This window comes from Elephas maximus, chromosome 6 (genome assembly GCF_024166365.1).
Source record: "Elephas maximus indicus isolate mEleMax1 chromosome 6, mEleMax1 primary haplotype, whole genome shotgun sequence".
Lineage (NCBI taxonomy): Eukaryota > Metazoa > Chordata > Mammalia > Proboscidea > Elephantidae > Elephas > Elephas maximus.
In genome coordinates, this window is record NC_064824.1 from 107,993,870 (window position 1) to 108,010,391 (window position 16,522).

At 37.2% G+C, this 16,522-nt stretch overlaps 1 protein-coding gene across 38 annotated transcripts in view; it reads left to right on the top strand.

Annotated features, from left to right (window-relative positions):
- MAP2 (microtubule associated protein 2) overlaps window positions 1-16,522 on the top strand; it is a 288,976-nt gene that overhangs the window by 104,219 nt on the left and 168,235 nt on the right. For 2 of the 38 annotated variants that reach the window (XM_049888026.1, XM_049888028.1), the window contains exon 1: window positions 4,124-4,585. The exons of the other annotated variants lie outside the window; for them this stretch is intronic. The gene's annotated coding sequence lies outside the window, so the exon portion shown is untranslated. Of the gene's footprint in view, window positions 1-4,123; window positions 4,586-16,522 lie in introns of those variants that run through there. 38 annotated transcript variants of the gene reach the window in all.

Here is a 16,522-nt window from a genome sequence, read left to right on the forward strand (position 1 = left end):
ACCCAAACTAACAGCAACTTAGCTAATCCAAAATTGGCATAGTCCTCTAGCATGGCCAGGGACCCAAATGTCTTCTCTGTTGTTACTCTGCCATCCTCAACATGCAACTTCCAAGATGGCAGCTTCACCTGGTGCCATAGCATCACATGTGCATCTCAAAAAGCAGGTTGGGGAAAATAGAAGGATACGACTTCACCCTTTACACATATTTCTTACTGATCAAACATACCACTTATTCTCACATCCCATTGACCAGGACTTACGTGGTCATACCTTGCTGTGTAGTCTTTATTTGGAACAAACGTGTGCAACTAACATTTGAGGATTCTTTTACTGGGGAAAAAGAGGATGGTGGATAATGAAGGACAGTTTGTAACCTCTGCCACACTAGAATTAGTTCTATTTATTTTGTTAATCGAAGGAGGAAATTCAGATGATTAGGGTTGCAGTGAGTGTTCACTGTTCAGTTACATGATTATAGGACAAATATAGAGAGGAAATCAAATATCTCTTGCAGATTGTATAAGTTGGGATATTAAAGTTGTCTACTATTTATGAGCTCACTGTTTTTTTCAGTTTGAATTAAATTATAAATTCTAGTAATTGTGTTCATAAGAGGACAAATGTTTATAAAATTCTAGGTACCATGCTAGGCTCCTTCCATATGTTATGGTTTTTTCTTTATAACCATTCAATAAGATAGATATTCACCTGCTGTTACAGTTGAACAGCCTGACAATTAGAAAAGTTGACTAACTTGCTCAAGGTCACGTGAATAATAAGAAATAGAGTTGGATTTTAACCTGTATCCATATGATTGTGAAGTATGCCTTTCCCTCATGTCCTTCTGTACCCTGCTAGCCTATCAGTGGTTAACGACACTGTATTCAATGTGTTTCATCCATCTTTGAATCCTCCATTTTTAAGACAGCTACTGAATGAAGGCATGAAATACTGAATTCACTACTTTTCCTGATCCTGTGAAGTATTTCATCATTTATAGACTATCCAGAGCCATCTAGTGCCTTTGCTACTGTTCAATATCTGATTAAATCCAGATAATGGCTTAAATTTTTTTGAGTGACTTTGGTGACATGGTAAATGAAACATTCCAAATAGTTTTTTTCTTTATGATAAAACTGAAAGATGGAAAGAGAGAGAGTAACAGGAAAGAAAAGGCAATGTCCTTCTCTTCATTTCTAAGTTCTTATTGTACCTGAATCTCCTCATGTTGTGGGTTTATTTTATCCATAGTCTATCCCCAAACATCTGCTGCCCCTCTTTCAAAATTTTGTCCTCTTATTTAATAGTCTGTCTTTTGAAACCATTTCGTTTAAGAAAGCATGTCTAGTGCCATTTAGTGGTTATTACAGTGAGTGCTGCAGTAAAGAAAATGCAAATGCTCCTTTTATGAGCCTGTAACAGAGTTTGTTGAAATTAGTATAAAATATTTAAATGTGTGTTTGCTACATTTATGCATATCAGCCTTGAAAATAATGAGTTAGAAGATGAAAAAAAAAAATTGCCTTCCATACCCTTGAGATGTTTATTGGTTGGCTAATATGACTTATTTTTGGTATGGTTTAAAAAATATTTTTTAGAAATTAAGTTATGTTAACTATGTTTTGAAATTTGAAAAACAAGATTTGTGATACACGGGTCGCTGATTTAAACTGTTTTTGCAGACAACTCCTCTTTTGCTTTTAATGCTAAATTTGTTGTTAGTTGCTGTCAAGTCGGCTCTGACTCATCACAACCCTGTGTACGACAGAAGGAAATGTTGGTCCTGTGCCATCTTCAGGGTCATTGGTAAGCTCGAGTGCATTGCTGTGGCCATTCCAACCTACGAGGCTTATGTTCCTAGACTATATCAGACAATATTCTATTGTGATTAATATGTTTCCTTGGCTAATTTTCAGAAGTAAATGTCAGGCCTTTCTTCCTAGTCTGTCTTAGTCTGAGGGAAACTCTGCTGAAATTTATCTGCCGTGGGTAATCCTGCTGGTATTTGAAATACGATGACATTTGCTTCTTCATGCAGTCCAACACAGTACAACAAACTGACAGATGGGTGATGGATACTTAATTATCTAGATACAAACAGCCTTGGGCCTTTAGGGGTGCTCTTATGCAACCAACATTAGGTATGTAAGAGAAGGGGCTTATTGACAAAAGCTGTCTTTAAACAATGTTATTCTTTGCTAAAATATACGTGTTGATTGTTTCCTTCTTTTGACTAATTGGAAAACAGGAGCTCTTGGTAGATACAGGCTTCCTGAACTCTTACATGACCTAGGGCTTATTCATTTCACATAAGCTCTGCATCTTCATTCTATCATCCTCCTCATCAGGATCATGCCTAATATTTGGTGAGTGCTAAGCCTTTAACATGTGTTAGTTATTTCATCGAATTCTTGTAACATTTCCAGGAACTAGATAATATTATTATCCCCATTTTTAAGATGATGTACCTGAGGTTTAGTACAGTAAGCAGTTTTTCCCACAGTCTTACAGTTTTTCCCACAGTCTTACAGTTTTTAATGGGATTCAGATTGAGACAGTCTAAAATCTGGAACCTGCCCCCTTAGCCGTAACGCTATACACCCGTATACACTGACTCACAGATTCTGAAGTCTGGGCTAGCCAGCTTTAGATGCTCTTCCACTAAATCATTTTTCTACATTTTTAACTGTCTCTCTCAAGTTTCTGGATCACAAAATGATATTATTCCTCCATACAGAAGTCAACATAGACTAGGTCTACAGGTTTATTGCATTTGCCGTTTTGATTTAATTGACTGGTTATTTTCATTAACCAATAAGTTTTGTAAAATTTTCACCAATGAATTGGGTGGTGGTTTTAATGTATCTTAAAAACTAGGCTTAACATGCTCTGAGGTGGACTCATGAAATTGCTGGTTTGTCCACCCCTTACCCTATCCCCCACACACCTCTTTGCCTTTCAGATATTTTGTATTCAAGGGGACTGCACTGCTTTCTTTGCTCAATGCCCCTTTTCACCTACTTCAAAACCACGTCTTGAAAAATATGTACAAATTTATTTTCTCATTATTCTTTCCTATTACCCCCACTCCTCAAGCTAAGGTATGTCTTAAATATTTTTTTTTCGGGTTTTCTAGGTTTTATATTTTAATCGTGGAGGTTTTAGAAAATACAGAGCAGGGTAAAGAAGCAGAAAAAATAGAGCCCACGATTCTACCACCCAGTTGCAGCTACAGTAAGCATTTTGACAGCTTTCCTTCCAGCCTTCTTTTGTTGTATGAGGAATTTCTAAGGCATGAGGAATCATTTTATTAATAGTGTGTTGTTAGGTGCCTTTGAATCGGTTCTGACTCATAGAGACTCTATGCACGACAGAACAAAACACTACTAGGTCCTGCGCCATCCTCACAGTCATTGCTATGTTTCAGCCCATTGCTGGAACCACTGTGTCAGTCCATCTCACTGAGGATCTTTCTCTTTTTCACTGACCCTCTGCTTTACCAATCATAATGTCCTTCTCCGGAGACTGGTCCCTCCTGATAACATGTTCAAAGTAAGTAAGACGAAGTCTCACCATTCTTGCATCTAAGGAGCATTCTGGCTGTACTTCTTCCAAGATGGATTTGTTCATTCTTCTGGAAGTCCATGGTATATTCAATATTCTTCACCAACACCATAGTTAAAATGCACCAATTCTTCTTCAGTCTTCCTTATTCATTGTCCAGGTTTCGCATGCATATGAGGCAATTGAAAATATCATGGCTTAAGTCAGGTGCACCTTAGTCCTCAAAATGGCACCTTTGCTTTTTAACACATTGAAGAGTTCTTTTGCAGATTTGCCCAATGCAATACATTGTTTGATTTGTTGACTGCTGTTTCCCTGGGTGTTGATTTTGGATCCAAGTAAAATGACATCCTTGACTACTTCTCCATTCACCATGATGTTGCTTAATAGTCCAGTTGTGAGAATTTTTTTTTTTTAATGTTGAGGTGTAATCCATACTGAAGGCTGTAGTCTTTGATCTTCATCAGTAAATGGTTCATGTCCTCTTTTCTTTCAGCAAGCAAGGTTGTGTCATCTGCATAATGCAGGTTGTTAATGAGTTTTCCTTCAAACCTGATGACCCATTCCTCTTCATGTAGTTCAGCTTCTCGGATTATTTTGCTCAGCATACAGATTGAATAAGTATGGTGAAAGGACACAACCCTGATGCACACCTGTCCTGATTTTAAAGCACTCAGTATTCCCTTGTTCTGTTGGAAGAACTGCCTCCTGGTCTATATACAGGTTCCTCATGAGCACAATTAAGTGCTCTGGAATTCCCATTCGTCTCAATGTTATCATAATTTGTTATGATCCACACAGTCGAATGCTTTTGCATAGTGAATAAAACACAAGTAAACATCTTTCTGGTATTCTCTGCTTTCAGCCATGATCCATCTGACATCAGCAATGATATCAGATGAGCAAAATTGATGATCTATTCCACAGTCTGCCCCTGGCCTTGTTTTCATTGATGATATTGAGCATCTCCATTGTCTCTTGCCACAAATGTCGATTTGATTCCTGTGTATTCCAACTGGTGAGTCCACATACATAGTCACCATGTGTGCTGTTGAAAAAGGTATTTGCAATGAATAAATCTTGGTCTTACAAAATTCTATCATGAGATCCCCAGAGTCGTTTCTGCCACCAAGGCCATATTTTCCAATGACTGATCCTTCTTTATTCCCATCTTTCACGTTCCAATCATCAGTAATTATCAGTGCATCTTGATTTCATGTTTGATCAATTTCAGACTGCAGAAGTTGGTAAAAACTTCAGTTTCTTCATCATTCTTCAGCATTAGTTGTTGGCACATAAATTTGAGTAATAGTCATGTTAACTGGTCTTCCTTGTAGGCATGTGGATATTATCGTATTACTGACGCATTGTACTTCAGGATGGATCTTGAAATGCTCTTTTTGACAATGTGAAACCATGCCTCTTCGGTTTGTCATTCCCTTCATAGTAGACTACGTGATTTTCCAATTCAAAATGGCCAATACCAAGTCCATTTCAGCTTACTAGTGCCTAGGATATTGATCTTTATGCATTCCATTTCATTTTTGATGAATTCTAATTTTCCTGGATTCATACTCTATCCATTTCGTGTTTCAAGTATTAACAGATATTTGCAAAGGTTTCTTCTCATTTTGAGTCCTGCCGTATCAGTAAATGAAGACCCCAAAAGCTTGACTCCATTCATGACATTAAGGATGACTCTAAGTGGGAACCTTGGTGGCATAATGGTTAAGAGCTATGGCTGCTAACCAAAAGGTCAGCAGTTTAGATCCACCAGACACTCTTTGGAAATCCTGGCGGGCAGCTCTCCTCTGTCCTATAGGGCTGTTATGGGTTGGAATCGACTTGACAGCAAATGGTTTTGGTGTTTTTTCTACTTTGAGTAGGCAACTCTTCTCCAGTCCTCTTTTGCGTGTCTTCCAACCTGAGAGGCACTATATCAATGTTCTGCTGCTATTCATAAATTTTTCACAGGTCTTTTTTTTCTAGAGGTAGATCGCCAGGTGCTTCTTCTTAGTCTCTCTTAGAGTGGAAGCTCCCCTGAAACCTGCCCACCAAGGGTGACCCTGCTGGTATTTGAAATAACAGTAGCAAAGCTTCCAACATCACAGCAACATGCAAGCCTCCACAGCACCACAAACTGACAGATGATTGGTGGATTAATAGGATGCGGCCTTTTAAAATAAAAGTGTGATTGCCAGGGCTTGAATTCAGGACTGATTAGACAAAAGCTTCTGGTCACTGGGCATCAATGAGAACCTAAATTGGTTTGTTGTGGGTAAATTGAGGTAATGCCACCCATCAAGGGAGGATAAGAGAGTTACTCACAGACTACGATCATTCCTGAGAGAGCTAGGGTGGAACATGGTCTAGGGCAGCTGGTCCAGGTAAGAAAGTTGACAAAGGCAAAGGCAAGTCTTCCCAGGAATTGTCATTACTCAAGGAGGGCGGAAGCAGGGACCTGCCCAGCTAGAGGAAATGGGAGTGGAGTGCTGGCAGAAGGAACCAGATGATCCCAAGAGAGCAGGGCTCTACAGGACCAGCTAGCAACCTGGCTGCTCCAAGCGGGTAAGCAAATACCAAGTTAACCTGCCAAACCGTGGGGAGCTCCCACCTTCAAGCATGGGCCAACTTGATTGTTTCTGAGCACTGCAAGTTAACTGCTGTGAGACCTTTTGTTAGTTTTGCTGTTAATAATAGCTAACATTTCTTGATTGTGTGTCCAGCGCTGGCTAATCTATTTCCTGGTGTTATCTCATTTAGCCCTTTCAACAAGTCAGTTACTGTTAGGATCTTCATTTTACAGATAAGGAGTCAGAGGCTCTCAGAAGCTGAAGATGTTGCCCAAGACCACTTGGATAAATAGAGGAATAGGAATTCCAGTCCAGGGATTATGTGACTCCAGATTTCTTTCTGTTAGCCACCACCAGGTCTGGGATTTAGCCCATTGTCTGGGCCTTATGGGATTCTCTCCTATTAGAAAAGACTGTAGTGTGTGTGTGTGTGTGTGTGTGTGGTATTTTCTGGAGATCCTCAAATTAACGTACAGAGGTAACTGCTCGTTGTTGTTGTTAGCTGCCCTGGACTCAGCCCCTGACTCAGGCCAACCCCATGCATAATGAAGCAAATGCTCCCCTCACCCTGGACCATCCCCATGACCGGTTGTGGATGGGACCGCTGAGATCCACTTGCTTTTCTAAATTGCCTTACATAGACCTGATCTATAAAAATGTCAGTTATTAAAACTGTCCCCTGATTTTGAACTATTCTGGACCTCTTAATTCTGTCAGCCTTACCCAATTGGTTATTTCTATTTATTTATCCTGAGCTGAACCTTAATTTTATTCACATAGAATTAAATGACAAATATCTTTCTCAAGTGCCACAAATTCTACAGGACTTAACATTCAGTTTTTAAGTGTATTACCGCTCTAAAACAGCAGGCAGTTTTAAAGCTAACCTGTAGGGACATGAAGAAATGTTCATGAGATCTGAAGGCTATGTGTCCTGCCATCCCAGAAATGGAATACTTGCATTAAAATATATATATATATATGTATAAAACAGCTTTATTGAGATAAAATTCATATGCTGCACAATTTACCCATTTAAAATATACAATTCAATGGTTCTTAGTATATTTACAGATATGTGTTACCTTCACCACAGTCAATTTCAGGACGTTTTCATCATCCCAAAAGGATACATCATACCATTTAGCTATCACTCCGTTATCTCACCCTGTGTTCCTCTCCCCTGCTCCCAACCTACTTTCTGTCTCTATTGTTGTGGTTAATTGCCTTCCAGTGTACTCCAACTTATGGTGACCTTAGTTATAACGGAAGAAAATGATGTCCAGTTCTGGTTCATCTATGGGATTACTGGTATGTTTGAGTCCATTGTTGAAGCTATTGTGTAGCGCCTTCTAACCCAGGGGCTCCTCTTGCAACATTATATTGGAAAATATTCTGTTGTGATCCATAAAATTTTCATTGGCTAATTTTCAGAAAGTAGATCACCAGGCCTTTCTTCCTTGTCTGTTTTAGTTTGAAAGCTTTGCTGAAACTTGTCTACCGTGGGTGACGTGGGTGGTATTTGAAATACTAGCCGCACAGCTTCCAGCTATAGATTTCCCTATTTTGTACTTTCATATGAATGGAATCATGTAATATGTGGACTTTTGTGACTGACTTCTTTCAGTTAGCCTGATGTTTTCAAGGCTTATTGAGGTTGAAGCATGTACCCAATTCCTTTTTTGTGTTATGTTTTTCTAAGAGTTCTCACTCTTGATGCTGCTAACGTGTGCCTCCATATTTTTCCCTGATAACATCACTTGATGACCATAACATTTCCAAGGAGCACTTAGATAGGAGCCCTAGTGGTGCAGTGGTTAAAGCTGTCAGCCGCTAACCGAGAGGTCGGTGGTTTGAACGCACTAGCTGCTCCCCAAGAAAAAGATGTGGCAGTCTGCTTCCATAACGATTACATCCTTGAACACTCTGTGGGGCAGTTTTACTCTCCTCTGTAAGGTTGCTGAGTCAGAATCGACTCAATGGCAGTGGAACTTTGGGCTTCGGACTTGGAATCCTAAATTTTCCACAGTGTTTTAAAAGGTCCATGGTCCTTAAGGAAACCATGGTGGCATAGTGGTTAAGTGCTATAGCTCCTAAGCAAGAGATCGGCAGTTTGAATCCACCAGGTGCTCTTTGGAAACTCTATGGGGCAGTTCTACTCTGTCCTATAGGGTCTCTATGAGTCCGAATCAACTCGACAGCAGTGGGTTTTAAGAACATTCTGCACCTACTTCATACATGCCTGTGTACTTGCCAATGTGTTTTTCAGCCATGCATGCTTGGTTCACTGCAGTCTTCCCTATAATCTTGCAGAATATCTTTTATTGCAGAGGTTAATCAACCAATGGCTTTAGACTGGTGTAAAAAGAAAGCCGTGAAGCAAATAATGACTAATACATTTTTGGAGGCTTTATAGTTTTAACCTCCATTAAGAAAATTACAAAGCCAGAGTAAAACTGGTCATAAACAGGATATATTATTTTATTATTATGTTATTTTTAGGCTTTCTCAGTTGTACCAAATTAAATATAATTGTTTGATTAAAATAGTATAGAAATATAATTGTTTGATTAAAATAATATAGAAGCTACTGTGATCTAAAATTTTACTTAATTATTCTCTGTTCCTCACTGTCTTTGCCTATAAACTGACCTGTTATATAATAGTAACTGAACTGGGACTGAATGTTTTAGGCCTTTGCTCCATTCATTGTACCTTAGTAAATAATTTGTAATACATTTGAAAACCTACAATGATTTTTTTCCAAAACCAGAAAATTAGCTTCTTCAAAATATTCTTGAAATGAGACATACTATGGATAAAAATAAATTGTAATAAATTGACATCTTAATTATTATGCTTTTAATTTCAGCACTGTCTCAACAAATAACATCTAGACACTGTGATTTTTTAAGTTGTTCTACGTATTTGTTAGCCACCTGATTTATCTCACAGCTGGAATAGGTGCTTTCAATTGTTATCTCATTATTTGTTTATAAGATATAATGTAAAATATAAAACCAAAATGAGGCAACATTTTCATATTGTTTCAGCTTTCTAGGTTAACCATGGAAACCCTGGTGGCAGAGCAGTTAAGAGCTATGACCCCTAACCAAAAGGTTGGCAGTTCAAATCCACCAGGCGCTCCTTGGAAACCCAGTGGGGCAGTTCTACTCTGTCCTAGAGGGTTGCTATGAGTCGGAATCGATTCAATGGCAACGGATTTGGTTTAATTTTGGTTTAGGTTAACCAACCAGTTGTCATTGAGTCGACTCTACTCATGGTGACCCATGTGTGTCAGAGTAGAACTGTGCTCCGTAGGGTTTCCAATGGCTGATGTTTGGGAAGTAGATTGCCAGACCTTTCTTCTGAGGTGCCTCTGAGTGGACTCAAACATCTACCCTTTTGGTTAGCAGCAGAGCACATTAACCATCTGCGCCATCCAGGGACTCCAGCTATCTAGGTAGTCTCTGTCAAAGACCTTGCGAATTTATTGCTCTGCTTCATTTTGAGTTTAAGGTGACATCACAAAAACCAGGCAGTTGAAAACATTGATCTTCTGGGCAAATTCAGAGTTTGATACGCAGTTTTAGAACCAGTCATGAACTCAACTACACTGAAAATCAAATTATGTCCTTGTAAACATAAAACAAAAACTTAAAATACAGTTGATTTAAATTAATATACGGAAGGTATTAGGCTTGTCAGTCAACACTAGATCTATAAATGCTTCCACTACATTTATAAATTATCTCCTGCAGACCTGTTATTTAGAATGGATTCAAGCCTTTGAAAATAGATACCATATAATTGAAATCTTTGGCTGAGCCATAGAGTGGCTTTGGGTTTGAGTGCATTTGGGCTCCCAACAGTAACTCTGGGGGTTACTTAATCCTTTCCATGCCATTAAATCTGTTGACCTTTTCTTTAATGGCTTTGGAATCTTATCGAGAACATGAGGTAATCTTAAAACAGTGACTATCATTAAAATATTAACTAAAAAATAATTGCATTCCTGATATCTCAAGCACATTTTTATAAATAAAGTATTTAATCATTAGAGTATGAAACTATTTCAGAGTGTCACTCAGTGGCATAAATGTAGTTCCTTGTTAATGTAAAGAAATTTTAAAATACTGTAGTAATTTTTTTTTTTTTGCATAAACCCAGTAAAAGTCTAAACAGTAACTGGGGGGAAAAAAACAAACCCATGTATTATTGTATGGAAGCTTTCATTTTCACCCTCTGTTTCCATTTTCACTCTTTTGGGTGGCACCAAACATATGCTTGCATAGAATGTATTCATTATGTGTTTGCAAATAAATACTCTGAGACCTGTGACAACAACGGGGAATGTTTTGTTGGATTTTCTTTTTCTCCAAGATCCAGCAGACACTGAACCAAGAATACACAGTGAATACAGTAGATTGGTGATATCAAGAGCAAATATATTTTGAAAATCCTTTACGTATTCCTGACGTATATTAGCTATTTCTCATTGTTTAGATCTATCACTTGACAACTCCAGGCACCAGTTTTATCAGTGACATGAACATAAAGATGTTTTCCAGTATATTTTTTGAGAATCAAAAGTCCTTAGTTGATGTTGAGATTATCTTACAAAGTGCCAGGTTTTATTAAATGTTTTAATAAAGAAAATACCCAAATGCATTATAAAAATGCTAAAATTTAGCTTCTTTACTTTCCTTAAAATTTTCATTAACTTTTCCTCAAGCCAGCAATCATGGAAGGAGGTCGCTACATATTTCCAATGCCCTGCAACTTCACTGTAAGTGGCAGGGTATGTTCTGAATCCATTTCACATTGATATGACTTTTGTATAGTTTGGGCAAGTAAACAAATGTGTCTTACATGAGTTTGCCAATATCAAATTCACATTATTCCTAGACAACCTACATAAAGGAAGGAAACTTTTGGAAACCATATAACTGATAAGGGTTTAACTCAACAACAGAGAGACAAACAACACAGTCAAAAAGGACTTAAATAGACATTTTGCCAAAGAAGATATACAAGCAGCCATATGCACATGAGAAGATGCTCAGCATCATTAGCCATTAAAGAACCAAACCCACTGCTGCCAAGTCAAGTCTGACTCATAGTGACCCTATAGGAAAGAGGAGAACTGCCCCATAGAGTTTCCAAGGAGTGCCTGGTGGATTTGAACTGCTGACCTTTCGGTTAACAGCCAAAGGACTTAACCATTACACCACCAAGGTTTTCTATTAGTCATTAGGGAAATACAAATTAAATTTACAATAAAATACCACTTCACCCCCACTAAGACAACTATTAACAGAAAATGGAAAACAAATATTGGCAAGGATGTGGGGAATTGGAACCCTTATCCATTACTGGTGGGATTGTAAAATGCTGCAGCTGCTCTGGAAAGCTGATGATTCTTCAAAAAGTTAAACATGCAGTTACCCCATGACCCATCAATTCCACTCCTGTGCATATATACCCAAAAGACATGAAGGCAGGGACTCAAACAGATACTTGTACACCCAAGTTCTTTGCACCATTACTCACAATAGTCAAAAGGCGTAACAACCCAAGTTGTTATCCATCAACAGATGAATGGATAAACAAAATGTGATATATTCATACAACGGATTATTCAGCAATAAAGAAAAATGAAGTTCTGATAAATGATCTGACAGGGATGAACCTTGAAAAGATTGTGCTGAGTGAATTATCAGACTCAAGAGGACCAATATTGTATGATCCTACTTACATGAAATATCTAGAATAGGCAAATGCATAGAGACCAAAGTTTATTGGTGGTTACCAGGGGTAAGTGGGACGGGGAAAAGGGGAGTTACTGCTTAAGGGTCACTGAGTTTCTGTTAAGAGTGATGAAAAAATTTGGAAATGATAGTGGTGATTGTTGTACAGCATGGCAAACGTAATTAATGTCACTATATTGTACCTGTAAAAATGGTTGAAATGGCAAATATTTTGTTATACCCACAATAAAATAAAAAAGTACTATTCCTCATAAAACACTTAGAAAAGCAGATCGTTAGTTAAAAAATATAACATTTACTATTAAATATAAATATAATTAGATTATGACATCCATTCAAATGATATTCATAAAAAGTAATTTCATAACAAGTCAGCAACAATGAAAGAATAACAAAACCTGAGAAAAAAATCCATGAAGGCTTTAGTCCTAAAATTAAATGCTAATTTTTTTTTGAAAAAGAGTCCTTGAGGAACAATGAGATCAGAAAATTGCCTCTATATTTAATACTCAAATGAGCATTTCAGCATAAAAGCCAAATTTGACTTTGTTTTTCTACATCTTAGATACTCAGGACAAAGAATATCTTTTTTTCCCCCTTTGTAGAAAATTCTGATTCATGTTATACTGTGGCTGAACCTTAAAAACATTACGCTTAGTGAAATAAGTTAGACACAAAAGGACAAATATTATATAACCCTACTTATATGAAATATCTAGAATGGGCAAATGAGTAGAGACCAAAGTATATTAGTGATTATGGGGAGAGGCGTGGAGTAAGAGGGAGGGAGAAAGGAGGAGTCAATGCTTAGAGGACACGGAGCTTCTGTTAAGAGCGATGCTATAATTTGAGAATGGATATGGGTGATGGTTGAACGACATGATGAACATAATGTCACTAAACTGTACATTTGAAGATTGTTAAATGTCAAATACTTTGTTAAACTTATTTACCACAATAAAACAAAAAAATGAAAATACTAGCTACTTTTTTTTTTTTAAATGACTAGTCCAGCTGTTTTGGATTCATGTCATAAATTAGGTCAAATGAGTGGCCCAGTTTTGAAGGAGCTGGGGTGAATACTGATCTAATTAGAACCAACAATTCGTTACATGCAGACTGCATTCTTATCTGTTACAAAAACACTGCTAGGCTAAGACTTGGTGAGTTCTTTACTGGGGTCTTTATACTTGGCACTCTAAGAATGGAAATAATCCATAGGTTTTAAAGTAGCTCAGAGTGGTTGCCAAAATGATAATGATCCTGGACAATCCTAAATTCATCACGTTGAAGGAAGACAAAATTTAACTAAAAATTTAAGTAGTCCAGAGTATCAAAAATTACCAAAATGGTGTTGGTTTCTATCTTGAAAACTAAGTTCACACAGAAAATAATGTCATTATAATATTTTGTTGTAAATTAATTAAGGTAGTAATCTGTATCTGATTCTCAAAGAAGGAAACTTAATAAAAACAGTGATTTTTTTTTTTTTTTTTTAGCTATTCTAATATGTATTTATTTAACAGTTAGTTTACTTCTTTTCCATTGAGCAAATATTAGGATATACAACAAGGGATTTGATTAAATCAGTGTGCTCAGTGCTGGGAGATAAATAATTGTTCTTTCAGCTTTTCAATTTCACACTGTTTTTATTAGCCTCAAAATCAGAGAAACATAGTAGGGATAATTTTAATTCAAAGTGCACCAGGCATTTACATTCATTTTTTCCAATGTATACCACATTTCTCTAAAACCTAATGTAGTACTGGGTCACTTTATACCAATGGAGCCCTAGTAGCACAGTGGTTAAGAGTTTGGCTACTAACCAAAATGTCTGCAGTTTGAATCCATCAGCCGCTCATTGGAAACCCTATGGGGCAATTCTACTGCGTCGTATAGGGTCGCTATCAGTCAGAATGGACTTGGTGGCAATGAGTTACGGTTCATAATAAAGTCAATGCAGAGAAAAAGATAGCTTTTTTACTCTGACCTACTGATTTGTCTATTTCTTGAATTGAATTGTGTTTTTATTTCACCTTGCTAGGAAAAAGCCATAGGCAGTAAGCGTACTTTTTATCAATGTTATCTTCCTGGAAAAGATTTGAAGATCTTGCTGGCATATGAGTCAGTGATACAAAATAGCAATAATTACAAAGTCATGGTAGGAAATTCACTAACAACTCTTTCAACCTTAATATCCATCACCTCCAAGGTCATTAATACAAAATAACAACCTACTTCCCTCCATCCCTCTAAGCATTATTTTCATCTGCAATTCATTTATGTCACGTATTACCACATACCATAAATTGTATTAGCAACTTGTAAAGTATCTAACATAATATCCACATGCAAAAGAAAAAAAAAAAAAAGCTGAAGTCCCCTCAACAAAAATTGACCAACAGGTCTATGTGTGAAATATAGCCAGATATGAGCTATGTTCATGATCAAAATGTCCTGTAGTAGTTCTGAAGTGAGGTGGACTGTTAAATCTGCCTGACTGTGTGACCTTGGGTAAGTTACATAACCTTGGTGAGGCAGATACCATTATCTCCCTGAAGATTAAAGTCATATGCAGGGTGTTTGTAAAGGTGCCAGGCATCAAATATTGTGGATGTTATTATCATTTCAATGCTTATTGATACCTCTGTAATCAGCAGAAGGGAAAGAAAATTAAGTTCATATGGTCAGCAATGCTGCTCTTTGATAAAATACACAGAAGATGGAATCTGATGCAGGTGAAGGCAATAGGTAATAAGATGATCAGGGAGGGAATCTGAATCTTCATTGTGAATTCAGCCTGTTAGAATCATGCCATCATTATTTGAGGCCTTAAGAAAGGATTTGGTTTAATTACATCCCAATCAACGAATACTAATGGAATGACTATTAGCCTGTCAATACTATGCTAAGTAATGTTGATACTGTAGGACAGGCATGTGAGACAAGGACAGGGTCACTGCCCTCCAAGCCCTTGAAACACAGGGAAACAAAACTAACATATAAAAATGGTAAACAATATACACACACACCTGTAATTAATTTCTAAAGTGCATTATACAAAAAGCCATGCAATTGCTCTCAAGAAGTTTGGATGAGGATTTGGGGTTCATTTAATCATTTTATCTAAATATAGTCTCAGCACAGAAACAATCAGAATTTTTTTTCTTAATTATGTTTCTAGTTGCCTTGATAATTTGCACGTGAGTCTTCCCAGGTATAAATTAATTCAAATTATATTGACTAATTATTATGTTGTTTTCTTCTGTGAGTCATATTTAGTTAAACATGGATTTCTATTCAGCTTTATGATATGGCATAGAGAAATGTGAGTTAACCTTGGGGGGGAAAAAAACAAAACTAAGGCTCCACCTGATCTTTATTTTAATTTCAAATTTATTAGGGAATTTTTAAATAAAGATTTGCTGTAATTTAAGAAATTTAATTAGGGTAGTTGGCACATTAAGTAGAAGTCTGTGCTTTCCAAAAATTATGAAGTCTTAATTATTCATCGAAACTACCATTTGTTGAATGAAATCCCTGGGAGAGATACTCTGCTTATTCTTTTGTATACATAGTCTCATTTGTTCTTTTCAACAATTCTACAAGATAGTTATTATAGTTTCTCTGTGAGGTACTTGAGGGCCCCCAGGGATTAAACAACTTGCCCAAGATCGTATAGTTTATGTCATAAACCCAGGTTTGTGTGTTCCATAGAATACACTGGGCCCTTTCTTGAACCAAAAAGTTACCTTAAACTAACATGCTGAGTACAACTGACATTTAGAAAACATTTAAAATTATTTTGCATCTGTTTCTGTATTTTAGGATTGTTTCAGATTTATTTAGATTCCACACATACATTTTAAAAATATTAAGGGTAATTTGGAATGATATGATTTTCTTTTAATATATCTTTAGAAAACAGGGCACTGAAATCTTGGCTTTAGAACCGCACCAAAATGTGAGATCATGTTTCATTTTGCAGTTGTTTAAAAAATAACAATTTTGTTGTAAATATCTGAGGCCTCCTTCTCTAAAGCTTTCATTCTGTTTTGCATTGTTTTTTCGTCTTTTTTCTCTTTTCTCTACCCCTAAAATATCAAGACCATCTTGAAAAAGACCGGACTAACAAAATGACTTGGGGGAAGGAGCAGTAACGCTCTTTCATATTGACTTTGGAGGGAAAGGTTAAATCTTGGGATGATTTTACTTATATGAACCTAAGGAGCCCTGGCTATAGGGTTGTTGAGTTGGAATTGATTTGACTGCAATGGGTTTGGTTTGGGTTTTATTAAGGAGCCCTTGTGGTGCAGAGGTTAAGAGCTAAGTTGCTAACCAGGTCAGTGGTTTGAACCCACCAGCAGCTCCACAGCAGAAAGACGTGGCAGTCTACTTCATTAAAGATTACAGCCTATGGGGCAGTTCGACTCTGTCCTATAGGGTTGCTGTGAGTTGGAATCGACTGGACAGCAACGGGTTTCTGGGGGGGGGGGGGGTTAAATAATTAAGTTGTTATTTTATGTATGATGTTTTGAATTTGCTTTCTTCTTCCATCTTCTGTTGACGCCCCATGTCACTGCTTAGGCCGGCTAGGGTGATGTAATCTTG